The sequence below is a fragment of the Artibeus jamaicensis genome, unplaced genomic scaffold (genome assembly GCF_021234435.1).
Source record: "Artibeus jamaicensis isolate MK-2021 breed Jamaican fruit bat unplaced genomic scaffold, CSHL_Jam_final contig_464, whole genome shotgun sequence".
Classification (NCBI taxonomy): Eukaryota; Metazoa; Chordata; class Mammalia; order Chiroptera; family Phyllostomidae; genus Artibeus; species Artibeus jamaicensis.
Genome location: NW_026521842.1, coordinates 13,087,792 through 13,103,246, shown reverse-complemented (window position 1 = coordinate 13,103,246; position 15,455 = coordinate 13,087,792). Strand labels below are relative to the sequence as shown.

At 51.6% G+C, this 15,455-nt stretch overlaps 1 protein-coding gene and 1 pseudogene across 3 annotated transcripts in view; one reads left to right on the top strand and one right to left on the bottom strand.

Moving 5' to 3' along the window:
* LOC119048950 (NADH dehydrogenase [ubiquinone] flavoprotein 2, mitochondrial-like) overlaps window positions 1-15,455 on the bottom strand; it is a 78,493-nt pseudogene that overhangs the window by 47,766 nt on the left and 15,272 nt on the right.
* Window positions 1-15,455, top strand: part of ZFP1 (ZFP1 zinc finger protein) — a 66,720-nt gene that overhangs the window by 44,957 nt on the left and 6,308 nt on the right. The gene's annotated exons all lie outside the window — the stretch shown is intronic.

Below are 15,455 nucleotides of genomic sequence, written 5' to 3'. Positions count from 1 at the left end.
GGAGAGAGGAAGGGGTGACAGGAGACAGGGGTGACAAGAGTGAGGAACAGTTGAGAGAGAGAGAAAGGGGTGACAGGAGACAGGAGTGAGGAATAGTAGAGAGAGAGAGAAAGGGGTGACAGTAGACAGGAGTGAGGAAAGGTTGAGAGAGAAAGGGGTGACAGTAGACAGGAGTGAGGAAGAGTAGAGAGAGAGAGAAAGGGGTGACAGTACACAGGAGTGAGGAAGAGTAGAGGGAGAGTAGAGAGAGAAAAAGGGGTGACAGTAGACAGGAGTGAGGAATAGTAGAGAGAGAAAGGGGTGACAGTAGCCACGAGTGAGGAAAGGTAGAGATAGATAGAAAGAGGTGACAGTAGACAGGAGTGAGGAAGAGTAGAGAGAGAGAAAGGGGTGACAGTAGACAGGAGTGAGGAAGAGTAGAGAGAGAAGTAAAGGGGTGACAGTAGACAGTAGTGTTGAAGAGTAGAGGGAGAAGGAAAGGGGTGACAGTAGACAGTAGTGTTGAAGAGTAGAGGGAGAGAGAAAGCAGTGACAGTACACAGAGGTGAGGAAGAGTAGAGGGAGAGAGAAAGCAGTGACAGTACACAGAGGTGAGGAAGAGTAGGGAGAGAGAGAGAAAGGGGTGACAGTAGAGAGGAGTGAGGAAGGGTTGAGAGAGAGAAAGGTGTGACAGTAGACAGGAGTGAGGAAGGGTTGAGAGAGAGAGAAAGGGGTGACGGTAGACAGGAGTGAGGAAAGGTAGAGAGAGAGAGAAAGTGGTGACAGTAGACAGGAGTGAGGAAGAGTAGAGAGAGAGAGAAAGGGGTGACAGTAGACAGGAGGGAGGGAGAGTAGAGGGAGAGAAAGGGGTGACAGGAGTGAGGAAAGCTAGAGAGAGAGAGAAAGGGGTGACAGTAGACAGGAGGGAGGAAGAGTAGAGGGGTGACAGGAGACAGGAGTGAGGAAGAGTAGAGAGAGATAAAGGGGTGACAGGAGACAGGAGTGAGGAAGAGTAGAGAGAGAGAAAGGGGGTGACAGGGGACAGGAGTGAGGAAGAGTAGAGAGAAAAGGGGTGACAGGAGACAGGAGTGAGGAAGAGTAGAGAGAAAGTGGTGACAGTAGACAGGAGTGAGGAAGGGTAGAGAGAGAAAGGGGTGACAGGAGACAGGAGTGAGGAAGAGTAGAGAGAGAGAAAGGGGTGACAGGAGACAGGAGGGAGGAACAGTTGAGAGAGAGAGAAAGGGGTGACAGGAGAGAGGAGTGAGGAAGGGTAGAGTGAGAGAAAGGGGTGACAATAGACAGGAGGGAGGAACAGTTGAGAGAGAGAGAAAGGGGTGACAGTAGACAGGAGGGAGGAAGGTAGAGAGAGCAAGAGGTGACAGTAGGCAGGAGTGAGGAAGAGTAGAGGGAGAGAGAAAGGGGTGACAGTAGACAGGAGGGAGGAAGAGTAGAGGGAGAGTAGAGGGAAAGAGAAAGGGGTGACAGGAGACAGGAGTGAGGAAGAGTAGAGAGGCAGAGAAAGGGGTGACAGTAGACAGGAGTGAGGAAGAGTAGAGAGGCAGAGAAAGGGGGGACAGGTGACAGGAGTGAGGAAGAGTAGAGAGGCAGAGAAAGGGGGGACAGGTGACAGGAGTGAGGAAGAGTGAAGAGAGAGAAAGGGGTGACAGTGGACAGGAGGGAGGAAGAATAGAGGGGAGACAGGAGACAGGAGTGAGGAAGAGTAGAGAGAGAGAAAGGGGGTGACAGTAGACAGGAGTGAGGAAGAGTAGAGAGAGAGAAAGGGGTGACAGTAGACAGGAGTGAGGAAGAGTAGAGAGAGAGAAAGGGGTGACAGGGGACAGGAGTGAGGAAGAGTAGAGAGAAAGGGGTGACAGGGGACAGGAGTGAGGAAGAGTAGAGAGAAAGGGGTGACAGTAGACAGGAGTAAGGAAGGGTAGAGAGAGAAAAGGGGTGACAGGAGACAGGAGTGAGGAAGAGTAGAGAGAGAGAAAGGGGTGACAGGAGACAGGAGTGAGGAAGAGTAGAGAGAGAAAGGGGTGACAGTAGACAGGAGTGAGGAAGGGTAGGGAGAGAGAGAAAGGGGTGACATTAGACAGGAGTTAGGAAGGGTAGAGGGAGAGAGAAAGGGGTGACAGTAGACAGTAGTGTTGAAGAGTAGAGGGAGAAGGAAAGGGGTGACAGTAGACAGGAGTGAGGAACAGTAGAGGGAGAGAGAAAGGGGTCACAGGAAACAGGAGGGAGGAACAGTTGAGAGAGAGAGAAAGGGGTGACAGTAGACAGGAGGGAGGAAGGTAGAGAGAGCAAGAAGTGACAGTAGGCAGGAGGGAGGAAGAGTAGAGGGAGAGTGGAGGGGTGACAGGAGACAGGAGTGAGGAAGAGTAGAGAGAGAGAGAGAAAGGGGTGAGGAGACAGGAGTGAGGAAGAGTAGAGAGAGAGAGAGAAAGGGGTGACAGTAGACAGGAGTGAGGAAAGGTAGAGAGAGAGAAAGGGGTGATAGTAGACAGGAGTGAGCAACAGTAGAGAGGGAGACCCAAGGGGTGACAGCAGACAGCAGTGAGGAAAAGTAGAGAGGAAGAGTAGAGAGGGAGAGACGAAGGGGTGACAGGAGACAGCAGTGAGGAAGAGGAGAGAGGAAGAGGAGAGAGGGAGAGAGGGAGAGAAAAAGGCGTGACAGGAGACGGGTGACAGGAGTGAGGAACAGTTGAGAGAGAGAGAAAGGGGTGACAGTAGACAGGAGTGAGGAAGAGGAGAGAAAGGTGTGACAGTAGAGAGGAGTGAGGAAGAGGAGAGAGTGAGAGAAAGGGGTTACAGGACAGCAGTGAGGAAGAGTAGAGAGGGAGAGAAAGGGGGTGACAGTAGATAGGAGTGACGAGAGTAGAGAGAGAGAGGAAAGGGGTGACAGTAGATAGGAGTGAGGAAGAGTAGAGGGAGGGAGAAAGGGGTGACAGTAGAGAGTGAGGAAGAGTGGAGAGGAGAGTGAAAGGGGTGACAGTAGATAGTGAGGAAGAGGAGAGAGAGAGAGAAAGGGGTGACAGTAGACAGGAGTGAGGAAGAGTAGAGGGAGAGAGAAAGGGGTGACAGTAGACAGGAGTGAGGAAGAGTAGAGAGGGAGAGAAAGGGGTGACAGTAGACAGGAGTGAGGAAGAGTAGAGAGTGAGAAAGGGGTGACAGTAGACAGGAGGGAGGAAGAGTAGAGAGAGAGAGAAAGGGGTGACAGTAGACAGGAGTGCAGAAGAGTAGACAGGGAGAGAAAGGGGTGACAGTAGACAGGAGTGCAGAAGAGTAGAGAGGGAGAGAAAGGGGTGACAGTAGACAGGAGTGAGGAAGAGTAGAGAGAGAGCAAGAGGTGACAGTAGACAGGAGTGAGGGAGTGTAGAGAGAGGGAGAGCAAGGGGTGACAGTAGGCAGGAGTGAGGGAGTGTAGAGAGAGGGAGAGAAAGGGGTGACAGTAGACAGGAGTGAGGAAGGGTATAGAGAGGGAGAGCAAGGGGTGACAGTAGACAGGAGTGAGGAAGAGTAGGAGGGAGAGAAAGGGGTGACCGGAGATAGGGATGAGGAAGAGTAGAGAAGGGGAGAAAGGGGTGACAGTAGACAGGAGTGAGGAAGAGTAGGGAGGGAGAGAAAGGGGTGACAGTAGACAGGAGTGTGGAAGAGTATGGGGGCAGAGAGAAAGGGGTGACAGGAGTAGGGAAGAGTAGAGAGGGAGAGAGAAAGGGGTGACAGGAGACAGGAGTGAGGAAAAGTAGAGGGAGAGAGAAAGGGGAGACAGGAGTGAGGAAAGGTAGAGAGAGAGAAAGGGGTGACAGTAGACAGGAGTGAGGAAGAGTAGAGAGAGAGAAAGGGGTGACAGTAGACAGGAGTGAGGAAGAGTAGAGAGAGAGAAAGGGGTGACAGTAGACAGGAGTGAGGAAGAGTAGAGAGAGAGAGAAAGGGGTGACAGTAGACAGGAGTGAGGAAGAGTAGAGGGAGAGAGAAAGGGGTGACAGTAGACAGGAGTGAGGAAGAGTAGAGTGAGAGAGAGAAAGGGGTGACAGGAGACAGGAGTGAGGAAGAGTAGAGTGAGAGAGAAAGGGGTGACAGGAGACAGGAGTGAGGAAGAGTAGAGTGAGAGAGAAAGGGGTGAAAGTAGACACGAGTGAGGAAGAGTATAGAGAGGGAGAGAAAGGGGTGACAGTGGATAGGAGTGAGGGAGGGGGAGAAAGGGGTTACAGTAGACAAGAGTGAAGAACGGTAGAGAGAGAAAGGGGTGACAGCAGACAGGAGTGAGGAAGGGTTGAGAGAGAGAAAGGCGTGACAGTAGACAGGAGTGAGGAAGGGTAGAGAGAGAAAGGGGTGACAGTAGACAGGAGTGAGGAAGGGTAGGGAGAGAGAGAAAGGGGTGACAGTAGACAGGAGTGAGGAAGGGTAGAGTGAGAGAGAAAGGTGACAGACAGGAGTGAGGAAGGGTAGAGGGAGAGAGAAAGGGGTGACAGTAGACAGGAGTGAGGAAGAGTAGAGGGAGAGAGAAAGGGGTGACAGTAGACAGGAGTGAGGAAGAGTAGAGGGAGAGAGAAAGGGGTGACAGTACACAGAGGTGAGGAAGAGTAGAGAGAGAGAGAAAGGGGTCACAGGAGACAGGAGTGAGGAAGAGTAGAGTGAGAGAGAAAGGGGTGACAGTAGACAGGAGTGAGGAAGGGTTGAGAGAGAGAAAGCGGTGACAGTAGAGAGGAGTGAGGAAGGGTTGAGAGAGAGAAAGGTGTGACAGTAGACAGGAGTGAGGAAGGGTTGAGAGAGAGAGAAAGGGGTGACGGTAGACAGGAGTGAGGAAAGGTAGAGAGAGAGAGAGAAAGTGGTGACAGTAGACAGGAGTGAGGAAGAGTAGAGAGAGAGAGAAAGGGGTGACAGTAGACAGGAGGGAGGGAGAGTAGAGGGAGAGAAAGGGGTGACAGGAGTGAGGAAAGCTAGAGAGAGAGAGAAAGGGGTGACAGGAGACAGGAGTGAGGAAGAGTAGAGAGAGATAAAGGGGTGACAGGAGACAGGAGTGAGGAAGAGTAGAGAGAGAGAAAGGGGTGACAGGGGACAGGAGTGAGGAAGAGTAGAGAGAGAGAAAGTGGTGACAGTAGACAGGAGGGAGGGAGAGTAGAGAGAGAGAGAAAGGGGTGACAGGAGTGAGGAAAGTAGAGAGGGAGAGAAAGGGGGGACAGGAGTGAGGAATGCTAGAGAGAGAGAGAAAGGGGTGACAGTGGACAGGAGGGAGGAAGAGTAGAGGGGTGACAGGAGACAGGAGTGAGGAAGAGTATAGAGAGAAAGAGGGGTGACAGGAGTGAGGAAGAGTAGAGAGAGATAAAGGGGTGACAGGAGACAGGAGTGAGGAAGAGTAGAGAGAGAGAAAGGGGTGACAGGGGACAGGAGTGAGGAAGAGTAGAGAGAAAGTGGTGACAGTAGACAGGAGTGAGGAAGGGTAGAGAGAGAAAGGGGTGACAGGAGAGAGGAGTGAGGAAGAGTAGAGTGAGAGAGAAAGGGGTGACAGGAGACAGGAGGGAGGAACAGTTGAGAGAGAGAGAAAGGGGTGACAGGAGAGAGGAGTGAGGAAGGGTAGAGAGAGAGAAAGGGGTGACAATAGACAGGAGGGAGGAACAGTTGAGAGAGAGAGAAAGGGGTGACAGTAGACAGGAGGGAGGAAGGTAGAGAGAGCAAGAGGTGACAGTAGGCAGGAGGGAGGAAGAGTAGAGGGAGAGTGAAAGGGGTGACAGTAGACAGGAGTGAGGAAGAGTAGAGAGAGAGTAGAGGAAAGAAAGGGGTGACAGTAGACAGGAGTGAGGAAGAGTAGAGGAGAGAGAAAGGGGTGACAGTAGACAGGAGTGAGGAAGAGTAGAGGGAGAGAGGGAAGAGAAAGGGGTGACAGGAGACAGGAGTGAGGAAGAGTAGAGAGGCAGAGAAAGGGGTGACATGAGACAGGAGTGAGGAAGAGTAGAGAGGCAGAGAAAGGGGGGACAGTTGACAGGAGTGAGGAAGAGTGAAGAGAGGGAGAGCAAGGGGTGAAGGTGGACAGGAGTGAGGAAGAGTAGAGCGGGAGAGAGGAAGGGGTGACAGAGGACAGGGGTGACAAGAGTGAGGAACAGTTGAGAGAAAGGAGTGACAGGAGACAGGAGTGAGGAAGAGTAGAGGGAGAGAGAAAGGGGTGACAGGAGACAGGAGTGAGGAAGAGTAGAGAGAGTAGAGGGGTGACAGGAGACAGGAGTGAGGGAGAGTAGAGAGAGAGAAAGGGGTGACAGTAGACAGGAGTGAGGAAGAGTAGAGAGAGAGAAAGGGGTGACAGTAGACAGGAGTGAGGAAGGGTAGAGAGAGAGAAAGTGGTGACAGTAGACAGGAGTGAGGAAGAGTAGAGAGAGAGAGAAAGGGGTGACAGGAGACAGGAGTGAGGAAGAGTAGAGAGAGAGAAAGGGGTGACAGTAGACAGGAGTGAGGAAGGGTAGAGAGAGAGAAAGGGGTGACAGTAGACAGGAGTGAGGACAGGTAGAGAGAGAGAGAAAGGGGTGACAGTAGACAGGAGTGAGGAAGAGTAGAGGGAGAGAGAAAGGGGTGACAGTAGACAGGAGTGAGGAAGGGTAGAGTGAGAGAAAGGGGTGACAGTAGACAGGAGTGAGGAAGAGTAGAGAGAGAGAAAGGGGTGACAGTAGACAGGAGTGAGGAAGAGTAGAGAGAGAGAAAAGGGTGACAGTAGACAGGAGTGAGGAAGAGTAGAGTGAGAGAGAAAGGGGTGACAGGAGACAGGAGTGAGGAAGAGTAGAGAGAGAGAAAGGAGTGACAGGAGACAGGAGTGAGGAAAGTAGAGAGAGAAAGGGGTGACAGTAGAGAGGAGTGAGGAAGGGTAGAGAGAGAGAAAGTGGTGACAGTAGAGAGGAGTGAGGAAGGGTAGAGTGAGAGAAAAGTGGTGACAGTAGACAGGAGTGAGGAAGAGTAGAGAGAGAGAGAAAGGGGTGACAGGAGACAGGAGTGAGGAAGAGTAGAGGGAGAGTAGGGGAAGAGAAAGGGGTGACAGTAGACAGGAGTGAGGAAGAGTAGAGAGAGAGAGAAAGGGGTGACAGTGGACAGGAGGGAGGAAGAGTAGAGGAGAGTAGAGGGAGAGAAAGGGGTGACAGTAGACAGGAGTGAGGACAGGTAGAGAGAGAGAGAAAGGGGTGACAGTAGACAGGAGGGAGGAAGAGTAGAGGGAGAGTAGAGAGAGAGAGAAAGGGGTGACAGTAGACAGGAGTGAGGACAGGTAGAGAGAGAGAGAAAGGGGTGACAGTAGACAGGAGTGAGGAAGAGTAGAGGAGAGAGAAAGGGGTGACAGTAGACAGGAGTGAGGAAGAGTAGAGAGAGAGAGAAAGGGGTGACAGGAGAGAGGAGTGAGGAAGAGTAGAGAGAGAGAAAGTGGTGACAGTAGACAGGAGTGAGGAAGGGTAGAGTGAGAGAAAGTGGTGACAGTAGACAGGAGTGAGGAAGGGTAGAGTGAGAGAAAGGGGTGACAGGAGACAGGAGTGAGGAAGAGTAGAGGGAGAGTAGAGGGAAAGAGAAAGGGGTGACAGTAGACAGGAGTGAGGACAGGTAGAGAGAGAGAGAAAGGGGTGACAGTAGACAGGAGGGAGGAAGAGTAGAGGGAAAGAGAAAGGGGTGACAGGAGACAGGAGTGAGGAAGAGTAGAGTGAGAGAGAAAGGGGTGACAGTAGACAGGAGGGAGGAAGAGTAGAGGGAGAGTAGAGGGAAAGAGAAAGGGGTGACAATAGACAATAGTGAGGAAGAGTAGAGAGGCAGAGAAAGGGGTGACAGTAGACAGGAGTGAGGAAGAGTAGAGAGACGGAGAGCAAGGGGGATAGGTGACAGGAGTGAGGAAGGGTATAGAGAGAGAAAGGGGTGACCGTGGACAGGAGGGAGGAAGAGTAGAGGGGAGACAGGAGACTGGAGTGAGGAAGAGTAGAGAGAGAGAAAGGGGTGACAGGAGACAGGAGTGAGGAAGAGTAGAGAGAGAGAAAGTGGTGACAGTAGACAGGAGTGAGGAAGAGTAGAGAGAGAGAAAGGGGTGACAGTAGACAGGAGTGAGGAAGAGTGAGAGAGAGAAAGGGGTGACAGGAGACAGGAGTGAGGAACAGTTGAGAGAGAGAGAAAGGGGTGACAGGAGACAGGAGTGAGGAAGGGTAGAGAGAGAGAAAGGGGTGACAGGAGACAGGAGGGAGGAACAGTTGAGAGAGAGAGAAAGGGGTGACAGTAGACAGGAGGGAGGAAGGTAGAGAGAGCAAGAGGTGACAGTAGGCAGGAGGGAGGAAGAGTAGAGGGAGAGTGGAGGGGTGACAGGAGACAGGAGTGAGGAAGAGTAGAGAGAGAGAGAAAGGGGTGACAGTAGACAGGAGTGAGGAAAGGTAGAGAGAGAGAAAGGGGTGATAGTAGACAGGAGTGAGCAACAGTAGAGAGGGAGACCCAAGGGGTGACAGCAGACAGCAGTGAGGAAAAGTAGAGAGGAAGAGTAGAGAGGGAGAGACGAAGGGGTGACAGGAGACAGCAGTGAGGAAGAGGAGAGAGGAAGAGGAGAGAGGGAGAGAGGGAGAGAAAAAGGCGTGACAGGAGACGGGTGACAGGAGTGAGGAACAGTTGAGAGAGAGAGAAAGGGGTGATAGTAGACAGGAGTGAGCAACAGTAGAGAGGGAGACCCAAGGGGTTACAGGAGACAGCAGTGAGGAAGAGTAGAGAGGTAGAGAGGGAGAGAGGAAGGGGTGACAGGAGACAGGGGTGACAAGAGTGAGGAACAGTTGAGAGAGAGAGAAAGGGGTGACAGGAGACAGGAGTGAGGAATAGTAGAGAGAGAGAGAAAGGGTTGACAGGAGACAGGAGTGAGGAAAGGGGTGACAGTAGACAGGAGTGAGGAAGAGTAGAGAGAGAGAGAAAGGGGTGACAGTAGACAGGAGTGAGGAAAGGTAGAGAGAGAGAAAGGGGTGACAGTACACAGGAATGAGGAAGAGTAGAGGGAGAGTAGAGAGAGAAAAAGGGGTGACAGTAGACAGGAGTGAGGAATAGTAGAGAGATAGAGAAAGGGGTGACAGTAGCCACGAGTGAGGAAAGGTAGAGATAGATAGAAAGAGGTGACAGTAGACAGGAGGGAGGAAGATTAGAGTGAGAGTAGAGGGAAAGAGAAAGGGGTGACAGGAGACAGGAGTGAGGAAGAGTAGAGAGAGAGAAAGGGGTGACAGTAGACAGGAGTGAGGAAGGGTAGAGAGAGAAAGGGGTGACAGTAGACAGGAGTGAGGAAGGGTAGGGAGAGAGAGAAAGGGGTGACATTAGACAGGAGTTAGGAAGGGTAGAGTGAGAGAGAAAGGTGACAGACAGGAGTGAGGAAGGGTAGAGGGAGAGAGAAAGGGGTGACAGGAGACAGGAGTGAGGAAGAGTAGAGAGAGAGAGAAAGGGGTGACAGTAGACAGGAGGGAGGAAGAGTAGAGGGAGAGTAGAGTGGTGACAGGAGACAGGAGTGAGGAAGAGTAGAGAGAGAGAGAAAGGGGTGACAGTAGACAGGAGTGAGGAAGAGTAGAGGGAGAGTAGAGGGGTGACAGGAGACAGGAGTGAGGAAGGGTAGAGAGAGAGAAAAGGGGTGACAGTAGACAGGAGTGAGGAAGAGTAGAGAGAGAGTAGAGGGGTGACAGTAGACAGGAGTGAGGAAGAGTAGAGAGAGAGAGAAAGGGGTGACAGTAGACAGGAGTGAGGAAAGGTAGAGAGAGAGAAAGGGGTGACAGTAGACAGGAGTGAGGAAGAGTAGAGAGAGAGAAAGGGGTGACAGTAGACAGGAGTGAGGAAGAGTAGAGAGGGAGAGAGAAAGGGGTGACAGTAGACAGGGGTGAAAAGAGTGAGGAACAGTTGAGAGAGAGAGAAAGGGGTGACAGTAGACAGGAGTGAGGAAGAGTAGAGAGAGAGAAAGGGGTGACAGGAGACAGGAGAGAGGAAGAAGAGAGAGAGAGAAAGGGGTGACAGTAGAGAGGAGTGAGGAGGAGTGAGGAAGAGTAGAGGGAGAGTAGAGAGAGAAAAAGGGGTGACAGTAGACAGGAGTGAGGAAGAGTAGAGAGAGAGAAAGGGGTGACAGGAGACAGGAGTGAGGAAGAGTAGAGAGAGAGTAGAGAGAGAAACGGGTGACAGTAGACAGGAGTGAGGAAAGGTAGAGAGAGAGAGAAAGGGGTGACAGTGGACAGGAGGGAGGAAGAGTAGAGAGGCAGAGAAAGGGGTGACATAAGACAGGAGTGAGGAAGAGTAGAGAGGCAGAGAAAGGGGGACAGGTGACAGGAGTGAGGAAGAGTGAAGAGACGGAGAGAAAGGGGTGACAGTAGACAGGAGTGAGGAAGGGTAGAGAGAGAGAAAGGGGTGACAGTAGACAGGAGTGAGGAAGGGTAGAGAGAGAGAAAAGGGGTGACAGTAGACAGGAGTGAGCAACAGTAGAGAGGGAGACCCAAGGGGTGACAGTAGACAGGATTGAGGAAGAGTAGAGAGAGAGAAAGGGGTGACAGTAGAAAGGAGTGAGGAAGAGTAGAGGGAGAGAGAAAGGGGTGACAGGATTAAGGAGTGAGGAACAGCAGAGACAGAGACAAAGGGGTGACAGGAAACAGGAATGAGGAAGAGTAGAGAGAGAGTGAGAAAGGGGTGGCAGGAGACAGCAGTGAGGAAGAGTAGAGAGGGAGAGCCAGGGGTGACAGGAGACAGCAGTGAGGAAGAGTAGAGAGAGAGAAAAAGGGGTGACAGGAGACAGCAGTGAGGCAGAGTAGAGAGGGAGTGAAATGGGTGACAGGAGACAGGAGTGAGGATAGTAGAGAGCTAGTCAGGGAAGATGGGGAGAAGTGAGAGTAGAGATAGTGAGGGGCGACAGGGAGGACTAGGAGTAGAAAGACAGAGAACAGTGAGTAAAGAGAGGATTGAGTGTAACGAGATGAGAGTAGAGAGGGTAGTGAGTGGGGAGAGAGGGGGTTAGAGCAGCGATACGGGACTGAGAGTACAGAGTGGGGAGTAAAAGGATAGCGAGTTACAGGGGAATGAGGGAAGACGTGTAGAAATAAGAATGGAGTGACAGAGGGGTGTGAGAGGGGAGACCGAGGGAACACTGCAAGTGAGGAGTGAGAATGGAGAGGCAGGGCAATGAGAGAGAAGTAGGAAAGACTGAGGGAAGACAGGGAAGGAGGAGTGAGAAGGGAGAGACAGGGAGTGAGAGAGAACAGTGAAGTGAGAGAGGAGAATGTGAGACGGGAGATACAGAAGTCAGAGACAGAGGGAGGACATGGAGGGAGAAGTGAGCACACAGACAGGAAAAGTCAGAAAAGAGAAGTAGAAGAGGAGACGGAGGGAGGAATGAGAAGGGAGAGCAAGGGGTAGTAGAATATACAAATGAAAGAAAAGTGAAGAGAAAACGAAAGTGAGAAGGCAGAGGGGGAGAAGTGAGTGGGGAGAGAGAAAGAGAGACAGCAGTGAGGAAAGAGATGTAGACTTAGGGCAGACATGAAGCGGGGAGTGAGAAAAAAATAGTTGTGAAAGGAAATGGTAGAATACTGAGGGAACGCAGGGAGAGAGGAGTGAGAGAACTGAGAAGAAAGAGGGAGAGAGGGGGGAGTGAGGGAGCGTAGATACAGAAGTGGAGAGAGAAAGGGAGTAGTGAGAGTGGACATAGTGAGAAGTTAGAGGGAAGACAGGTTGACTGACAGAAGACAGGGAGGAAGGAGTATGGGGCAGACATAGGGTAGTTGAAAGAACAGAAAATTGAGATGGAGAGAGAGGTAGAGGAGACAGTAGATACAGAAGTCAGAGGACATAGAGGGAGAGTGAGGGCAGATAGTGAGGGTCGGCAGAGCGAAGTGGAGAGACAGGGAAAGAGAGAAGTGAGAGGAAGGGCGAGTAGGGAAGACAGGGAGAGTGTATTGAGAGTGGAGAGACAGGGATTTGAGAAAGAAGTGGGAAGACATGGAGCCTTGGAAGACGAGGGAGGAGTGAGAATGAAGACACATGGGAGTGGAGGAGAGAATAGAGAGCTTGAGAGGAGAGGGGTGTGAGGGAATAGAGATAAAGAAGTGAGAGGAATGAGAGAGGGAAGAGAGTGAGTTTATACAGGAGGGGAGCGGAGGGAGAGTGAGGGAAGACTAGGAGGACTGAGAGTGGAGAGACAGGGGAGTTGAGAGTAAACAGAAGTAAGAGGAAAGAGGGAGACTAGGTGAAAAGAGGGAGGAGTGAGGGTGGAGAGACAAAAGGGAATGAGAATGGAGAGAAAGAAGAGAGGAAGACTGAGGGAACACTGGGAGTGAGAGAAGAATGGAGTGAGAGAAGAGAGAGAACAGAGAGAAAGGGAGACTGAAGGAACACAGCGGAGAAGAGTGAGAATGGAGACGAGGGGAGTGGGCGAAGTGAAGAAAAGGGGAGGGGAATTGAGTGAATACAGTGAGGGAGGAGGAAGAGTGGAGAGGCAGAGTGGAGTGAGAGGAAAGAGCGGGAAGCTGAGGGAAGACAGGGAGGGAGGAGTGCGAGTGGAGAGACAGGGGAGAGAGACCAGAGAGGGAAGACAAGGAAGGAGTGGTGGGAGTGGAGAGAGCAGTGAGAGGAAGGAGTTCCAGACTGAGGTAACCCAGGAAGGGAGGAGGAGTGAGTAGAAACAGAGGGGAGTCAGAAAGAGGGTAGAGAAGTGAGAGGAAAGAGAGAGGTGGAAAGACGGGGGAGTGAGAAAGAGTAGATACAGATCAGAGGAGAAAGGGAAGTTAGCCAGAGATGTGTGAGAGTTGACAGGAGTGAGGGACAGAGTAGAGAGAGGAAAGTAAGAAAAAGGTTGAGGGAAAGCAGGGAGGGAGGAGTGGGAGTGGGGAGACAGAGGGGAGTGAGTGAGAGATGTAAGAAGAAAGGTGGAGACTGAGGGAAGTCAAGGAGGGAGGAAGTGACAGAATGGAGATAGAGGGTGAGAGAAGACTGTGCTGACAGGGAGGAAAGAGAGGGAGAATGAGGGAAGACAGGGAGGGAGTGGTGAGAATGGAGACAAAGTGGAATGAGAAAGAATAGAAGGAGCAGTGGGAGGAAAGAAAGAGGGAGAGTGGAGGGACAGTGAGGAGTGAGAGAGGAGTGAGGAAAGAGGAGACTGCAGATTTGAGGAAGGAGTGGTGGTAGATGGACAGAGGGGAGTGAGAATAAAGAGCAGTGAGAGCAAAGTGGAGGGACAGTAAAGTAAGTAGAAAGAGTGACACGGGGGAAGGAGTGAGAATGGAGAGACTGAGGGTAGTGTGAGAGACTAGGGAGAAAAGTGAGAGCAAAGAGGGACTGCGAGGGAAGTGAGAGAATAGAGGGCTGTTAGAGGAAAGCAAGGGAGGGAGGGGGCAAGCTAGGGAGTGAGAATAGAGGGAGAATCGAGAGGAGAGACAGGGAGAGAGAGTGTAGGGAGTGTGAGAGTAGACACGGAAGTCAGGAGAGAGAGAGGTTGAGGGAACACAGGGAGAGTGAGAAAGAGGGAAGTAAAGTGAGTGGAGAGGGAGACTGAGGGAAGGGAGGGAAGAGTGAGTGAACAAAGTTAGGGGACAGAGAATAGAGAAAGCAGTGTGAATAAAGAGGGAGGGAGAGTGGGGCAAGATTAGGAGGAAGGAATGAGAATGGAGAGACGGGAGAGAATAGAAGTCAGGAAAGAGGGAGAGAAAGGGAGAGATAGAGGGAAGTGAAAGAATAGATAAGTCAGAGTGGAGAGAGGAAGTGAGGGGAAGACACAAAAGGAGGAAAGAAATGGTGTGACAAGAGGGGAGAGAGAACACTGGGAGCAAGGAGTGAGAATAGGGCAATGAGAATAGAGAAAAGTAAGAAGAGAGAAAGGGAGACTGAGGGAAGACAAAGAGGAAGGACTAAGAGTAGAGAGACAGAATGAAGTGAGAGAGGGAAGTAGAGGAGAGAGGGAAGTAGAGGAAAGAGGGAGAGTGAGGGAGCATTGGGAGGGAGGAGTGAGAATGGAGAGACGAGGGAATGAGAATAGAGGAGTGAGGGCAAGAGCGGGGGAGGCTGAAGAAACACGGAGTGAGAATGCAGGGACTGTGGGTTGGAAGACAGGATAATTAGACAGGAGTAAGTGAGGAGTGAGAATAAGTAGGAAAATTATAGTGGAGTGAGGAGAGAGACCATAGAGGGAGGAGTGAGGCAGAGCGGAAGATTATTGATGAGAGAGAGATGAGGGAGAGTGACTGGGTAGTGCAGGAGAGAGCGGCTAGGGAGGAGGGGGAGAGAGGACCGAGATTAGAGGGAGCAGGGACAGGACAGAGGAGAATGTTGGAGCAGCTGTAGAGGGCAGAGCGAAGACTGAGAAAAGAGTGGAATGAGAGGAGTGGGGAGACTGGCGGGGAGGAATGAGTGAATAGATAGAGGGAGCAGAGGGAGTGAAGAGGGTGAGGGGATGAGTGAAGGGAGTGAGGGGAACAGTGGAGTGAGAATAGCAGTGGGGAGAGGATTGAGAAAGGAGAGGACAGACAGGTGAGAGAAGGGTGCGGAGAGGTGTGATAGGGGAGGGAGAGAGGAGTAAGGTTGAGAGGGGGTGGTCAGAGAGGGACAAAGAGAATAAGGGGCGGAGGAGTGGGAGAAACGGAGAGGCGGTGGGACAGATTAGAGAGCAGAGTGAGAGTAGGTGTGAGAGGAGAAACAGTCGGGGAGACTGAGAGAAAGGGCCTGGGAGCGAGCGCAGACGGAGGGAGTGTACAGGGGAGTGAGAGAGGGAGACGGGAGGGGAGGGGAGAGGGCACAGGAGAGAGTGGAGGAGAAGTTATAAAGAGAGAGAACAGGTAAGGAAGAACGGTGAGAAAGTAGAGAGAGAGGGAGGAGGGAGAGAGCGGAGGAGCAGTGAGCAGTAGAACCAGGGAGTCAGAGAGGAAGGAGTTAGAGGGATGGAGTGAGTGAGTTGAATTTTTACTCACTGGAGCTTCCAGGTTTTCTCCAGGGGGCGCTCTCCCACACCTGTGTTCACCAGTCCAGAAGTTTCCCACAGCCCTGTTCTCTTGGATTTTCAGGGAGTCTTTATTAGATAATGGTGATGGATTACATCACTTACCATGATGTTTGTCAACCTCAGCCCCCTCCTCTACACAGGGTCACAGAGTGGGACTGCAAGTTCCAGCCCTCTAATCACAGGGTTGGGCGTACTGTTGACCAGTGCTTATCCTCACGTAATTTTCAAGTCACCTCATTAACATACAGAACAAAATCCTTTGGTTCACAGGCCCACACTCAATCCACTGAGCGACACCAGCCAGGGCAACAAAATCCTTTATTACTCTCAATTCTTAGGTACTTCTAGGGGCTTGAGGGTCTTGTGAGCCAGAAGCTAATTCATGGATGATGACCAAATGTGTTTTAGAAATCGTCATGTCGAAAAAGGTTTACGCTGTTAACACTGTCTAGTTTGACACCACAAAAACAGTGCTACCTGAGCATCGGTAACGTGCTGGTAACGTTCAGTTCTGCACCCTAGTGTTCGTTCAGCGCTTACCCCT